Here is a 6537-nt window from a genome sequence, read left to right as displayed (position 1 = left end):
CAGACACACACAGAGACAGAGACACACACACACACACAGAGACAGAGACACAGAGACACAGACATACAGTATATACACACAGAGACACACACATATATACACACAGGAAGTCGTACCTTGTGTTGTGGTTTTTTGATGATGAATATTTCACAGAAACAAACATGTACATGATCAAAAACTTTCTAACTGTGACTAAAATACAGACTTTAAATACTTTAATACTTGGGAACAATGACTCTTAAACCACAGGACTACTCACACAATTAAACGGAAGGAGGGGATTTGTAAAAATGTTGAACTTTTCCTTTAAGTGAATGAATATTGGACTTAACTTGGATTTAAACGACAGAATCTATTGTTCTTGAGAACATCAGACGAACCTCAGTTCAACTTTGACTTCACTAAAACCAACCTAAAACGTTGTTAACTGGTTTAACGTATGTTCACGTTGTCGCAGTAACAAAATTGTTTCATCAGATCCTGAATAAGTAGATTTTCTACAAACTGATGTGATCGAGCTCCACATCGAGTCATGGGATTGTTTATCGTAAAGTTTCTTTCTTAATGAACTGATTGTGATCTGTTTATGACTTATACTGCAGCCACACACCAGGGGGCGGTCCAGGTGATTTAGGACCTGTCATGTCGTCCATCTTTAAAACAGTTAACGTCCCTGAAGACTCAGTTTCTAATGTTGGTGTCGGACGATGAATTTTTAAACTTGTGTTTTTGTTTCTGTCGATTTTCACTTTAAAGGTTTGTTGTGTTTGATTTTGTTTGTTTGACAAATTCAAATTAATTAAATTCTCATTGAATGAAGAAAACTAAGGAAACTGAAAAGGGAAAAGAGACATTGAAATCATTTTTTTATGTCATGAGTTTCAAATAGGTTTTAAATAATTAAATGAGAAAAAGAAAAGTTTAAATGTCAGAGTTAAAACAAACAAATTATTAAAATTTTAAATCTTTATTCAATTTAAATTTCAGTTTCCTTTTTCTTCTAACATTTAGTTATAAGCTCATTATCCTGAGTTTTCATTACTTTTTATTTCTGGGTAAAATTGAGTGAATGTATTTAAACGTTGAATTCCTCGTTTTTTTAACGAGGTCATAAAACATGTAGCTGCAGTTTTTCATTTGAATCGTTGACTCTGGTTTGACTTAACGTTGACGGACGTGTAATCAAGCGTGTGATTGTTTTTCTGACTATGAAGTGATGGTGGTACTCATACAGTATTTAAAGCATGTTTGTGAGTAAACGTCGGGTTAGCGTTAGCGATAGCACTGACAAATATTCTTGTTTCTGTTTTGCCGTGTTTCGGGGAACGAGGGATGAACAGAGGATTTCAGAGAAGGAGAAAATTCTTGCTTTTCATTTCCTCTTGTTGAGTTCACATATATCGACGATGTAACTGTATTAAATTATTTATCCTGAACTGATGCGTCTGCTGCTTTGTTCTTTATCTTTTTGTAGTAGTCAATATTTGTAGTATTTGTAGTATTTAAAGTATTTCCTCTTTATTGGTAACATTATGTCTCCACTCCGTCATAGTGACCTTATATGAATCTGGAATCATATGTCGAAATATGAACCTGTTGGTGTTGACGTACGACGACAGTTCAATAATTCAGTTTGTTTTAAAGCTCATTCATCAGTAGAATATAATTAAGAATCAATGTTCATGTAAATAAAGAAGCTGCTAATTTCACTTCATCTTGTTCTGTTGAGAAATGAAATCAGTCGAGATGTGAAAGCATCAAACATTTAGAAGAAGGAAACAAACAGAAGACAAGTGAAGGAGGTTTCTAACAGGACTTTGTCTCCACCTAGTGGCCACAAGCTGCTTACACACCTTAAGTAACATTTTTTCACAAATTCAATGATTAAATAATAATAAACTTTGGCTCAAATCTGAAACTAACCATCGAAAATATGTTTCATGTTCTTAGAAGCTATTGTGTGAATCGTGTTTTATTTGACTGTCAAATAAAAAAATTCTGTTTGTGAAAAGTAAAAACTCAAAACAACATTAACAAACAGCTGCTGTTGGTCTGGAAACCCCCCCCCCCCCCCCCCCCCCCCCCCACACACACACACACACACACACACACACACACACACACACACACACACACACACACACAGCCTGTCCTTGGCCTGTAGTTGAGATGAAGAGTCTCCTGAAATCCTCGTCTGTCTCTGTCGGTCTCTGCTTCGGGTCATTGATTCACTGAGACGTCCCATTACAGCATCTGGACAAAACACACTGAGAGGACGGAGGGATGTGGGGGGGGGGGGCAGAGAAGGACAGACAGAGAGAGAAAAATGAGAAGGAAGATGGAGACAAGATGGAGGGACAGAGAGGATGATGGAGAGAAGAAGACGAAGGAGAAAAACATCCTGTTTCTTTAAATTTAAACCTTTTTAGCAGAAACAGTCTGGATCATTTGTCTGTAGTTGATCAGCAGGACGATCCAGTCTGAACAACAACAACAACCTCAGCAACAACAACAACAACAACCTCAACAACAACAACCTCAGCAACAACAACAACAACAACCTCAACAACCCTTTTGTGAGCTGCTGCTCTGAAGCCTCAGTTTGACATTTTGTTCAGCGCCATCTTGGTTTTTTTAAACTAGAAGTCGCCATATTTTGAGGACCTCCACCCATTGGACGGTACCAGCTGTCAATCACACTGTGGTATCCCCCCACCCCTCCGGTGCTTTATGGTCTGTTTGACTCTAAATGATCATAATTCACTAAATGAACATCAGCTGTTTGAAGAAGACTTGAAACTAGAGACTGAGACAGAAACTCCTGAATGTTTCCTGACGTTATAAAGTGAGAAGTCACTTTCTATAGAAACTACCAGAGGAGTCGCCCCCTGCTGGTCACTACACAGAAGACAGGTAAATCCACGTCACAATCCGTCCTCACTGAATCTACATAAACAGTCGTGATCAAACCGACCATATCTTATTTACAGGTGTAAGTGTGCTATTTGACCTGATGATGGCGCTAGATGAAAAGAGGATCCTTATGCCTGTAGGGTTCATCCTCTGGGGACCATCAGCACCAGGAGCATCAAGTTTTTCACCTGGAAACTAAATCTGAATCTTTGCTGTTTCTTTTGAACGAAGCTGTCAGAGCTTCACAGCTTTTTACTTTTGAACTTTACATCTGAAGAGGAAGGAGGTGGAACTCATCTTCATCATGACGTGAACACAGCTGACGGAGGTCTGACAGATTATATGTAGCAGAAGAAGAAAAGGTCGATGTGGCGGCGATGCCCTCCAGCGCCGTTCATCACCAGAGCTTCCGGCTGTTGAATGTCAGCTTCACAGTTTGGTGCCGCTGGGAAAATGTGAGTTTCCCTCCTCAGGCGGCGTCGTGGTAACACCGCGACCCGATCGACCTTGAGCAACGTTTGTGTCCCGGAGGATATTCCATCATCTCCGCCCTATTATCAGCAGCTTTAATACAATGACATTGTATATATATATATATATATATATCCTTTATATTTAAAGGTATAAACACACACGCATGTTGAACCTGAAGGTTCTTTGATCTTAAATCTCCAAATATAGATCATATATTTTATACTTTTCAAGTAACAAAGTAATTTACAACAAACAATCAGAGAAAAATAATTATATAAAGATACAAATAATAAAAGACCTCACATGATAAAAGCTTTTTATAAAGATGTGTTCTGAGAAGTAGATAAAACAGGAAACTGATGCTGCAAGTTTCTTATAATTATTATTATTTTATAATATAATATAATAATACTTATTAATTAATGATAATATCTATATCTATTAATAATAGCATCTTTACACTCTAATTGTTTTTATTATAACTCGTCAGAGCTGAAACCTGAAGGTGCACAAGGTCTCTCTCTCCCCCTCCCCGTGTGTGTGTGTGTGTGTGTGTGTGTGTGTGTGTGTGTGTGTGTGTGTGTGTGTGTGTGTGGTTACAGGAGCACACACCACCCTCTGCTCTGGCCTGTGTTGTCATGGTAACTTCAGATTCAAACTCTTATATTAGCAACTTTATATCTATAAACTTTATATACAGTTAAAAGAACACAGATACAGATATTAAATTAATTTCAGTCCTGGATCGTAGAATGTACAAACATAGCCCAGAAATTATATTAATATAATATCAAATAATAGAATAAAGTAAATATTACATAATATAATAATACATGAAAAGGTTGTTTGTTTGTTTAATTTGATCTGTTGTTAGTTCTGCTCTGTTGCTTCACTCTTTACGTCCTTTATGAAGAAAGTAGAAACCGGGGGGGGGGGGGGGGGACTCAGCTTGAGAAGAAGAACAAAGAAGAAGAGTTAAAAAGTTGTTGATAATGAAAAGATCAAGCTGCTCACGTCACTTCTTACTGACGTGACTCCGTCCTGCAGTAAGAACTCGTTCTTTGGTGGGAACTCTTGGTTCCTGTGGTTCTGCAGATCAAGTCAAACTGGTTCCTGTGGTTCTGCAGATCAAGTCAAACTGGTTCCTGTGGTTCTGCAGATCAAGTCAAACTGGTTCCTGTGGTTCTGCAGATCAAGTCAAACTGGTTCCATCTTTACATCCTGAATCACTTCAGCATGTCGAGACTCTGCAGGGACATTGTGTCTCACTGGGAGATAAAGGACTAGAGGATCGTCACAGACTCAAACCTGTGGAGTTAAACAAGTCAAAACCTTGGACATAGAGCCCCCCCCCCCCCCCCCCCCCCCCCTCCCCCCCATCACAGACGTGCCCCCCCTCTATTCCAGCTCCTCTGCAGCTGTAAGGGCTCAGCTGGACGTCGCCCTCTAGTGGCTGTGGCATCTTTTTTATGGCGAAAAGGTTCATATTTACTTCTGTTGAAAACACACTCTTCACTTTTCATGAGACTTGATACTCTGAAGTATTTGTACTTCATCTTGTTTGTTTGTTGGGATGTGACAGAATAAAGTTTATTAGGTCAGAGGTCAGAGGCTTCACACAAACGTCTTCAGGCTCATTCACTGACTCCATGTTTCTTTACAGCCTTAAGTTTTGAACTTTACATGAATGTACACGCTCTGATGATGTGATCCCGGAGCTTCTTGATGCTGTGGATGTTTCTTCACCTCGATGACGAGCTCCGTCTTCTCTCATGAACCTTGTCTCCATGTATCAGATGTTTGAGATCAGCCAGGTGATTATATTAGATTAGTTCAGGATCCTTCCTCATAAAATTCAATCAAATTCATCTTCTGAAATCACTCATCCACTTCACTTTTTTACATTTTTTATTCCAACACAAAAGAAACTGTGTTAAATCTGGATTCGAGCAAAGAAAATGGGAAAAAGAAAACGGAGACGAGACATTTTTTTCAGGCAAATGATGATTTTGTACAAAAGAGACGAAGGAACGAGGGATGAAATAAATTAAATAATTCTCAAGGCCGTTCAAGCTTCGATGAGAAAGACACAAATACACAAATACCACATTTTCCTCAGAGCATTTACATATAAAAAGAACCAAACCTTTTAATTCCATGTGGATACATTCGGACGACACCACAGGAGAGTTGCATGAGGCCAGATGGAAATCTCAGAAGCAGCAACATGAAGATACCGAGTACAAACAGTAGAAAACATACATGCTTCTTTTTTTACAAGTATTTTCTTTTTTAAATATATATTCTTCTTCTTTTTCTCCATTTCCTGTAGTTTCCAGGAAAATAACAAAACAGATCAAAGCCATATTCTGCCGAGAGAAGAGGAAGAAAAGGTGAAATAAAAACTGACGCTGGACTCAACTGAGTCGAAGCGACAGTTTCTTAAACTTTTTTCTGATTCTGTTTCAACATCGAACACCAGGCATGCAACAACCTCCACATCATCACTTCCTGTTGTGTCTGTGACATCAGCGACGGCAACAACGAGCATCATCTTCATCATCTTCATCAGGCACATACACAACACTGCAGGAGTCGACGTGTGTGTGTGTGTGTGGAGAAGGAACACACATGTAGGGACCACAGACATTTGAACAAAAAGGATTTTAAAACACAGATTTTTATATTTTTTTGCTTCATGTTCACTTGAAGAATCAGATTTTTCACGTCATGTGACTGAGATGAAGATTTCTGACGGTTCAAGTCTCTTTGAAAAACTCTGAACGTTGTTGTTACATGTCACATATACACACAAATATATATATATATATATATATACATATATATATATATTTATATATTGTGCATCGACGACTTGACAGCTCCTTTAAAGTGAAGTCCACCATCTGGATCGCCCCCTGGTGGCTGCCTTTAACAGATGTTTTTAAACTGAGACTGAGTGAGGTGGAAGGAAACGGCAGAGAAATCGACCAATCAGGAGGTTGCCTGAGAGCGAGGTCACTGTGTCAGAGACTTAATCACTTTAATCTGATCTAATCTGAAATCATTTAATTTAATTTAATTTAATTTAATTTAATTTAATTTAATCTGATCTAATCTGGGTTTTCATGTTTTTTGTCAACAAGATAT

The sequence above is a fragment of the Hippoglossus hippoglossus genome, chromosome 5, assembly GCF_009819705.1.
Source record: "Hippoglossus hippoglossus isolate fHipHip1 chromosome 5, fHipHip1.pri, whole genome shotgun sequence".
Lineage (NCBI taxonomy): Eukaryota > Metazoa > Chordata > Actinopteri > Pleuronectiformes > Pleuronectidae > Hippoglossus > Hippoglossus hippoglossus.
Note: the sequence above shows the minus strand (reverse complement) of the source record.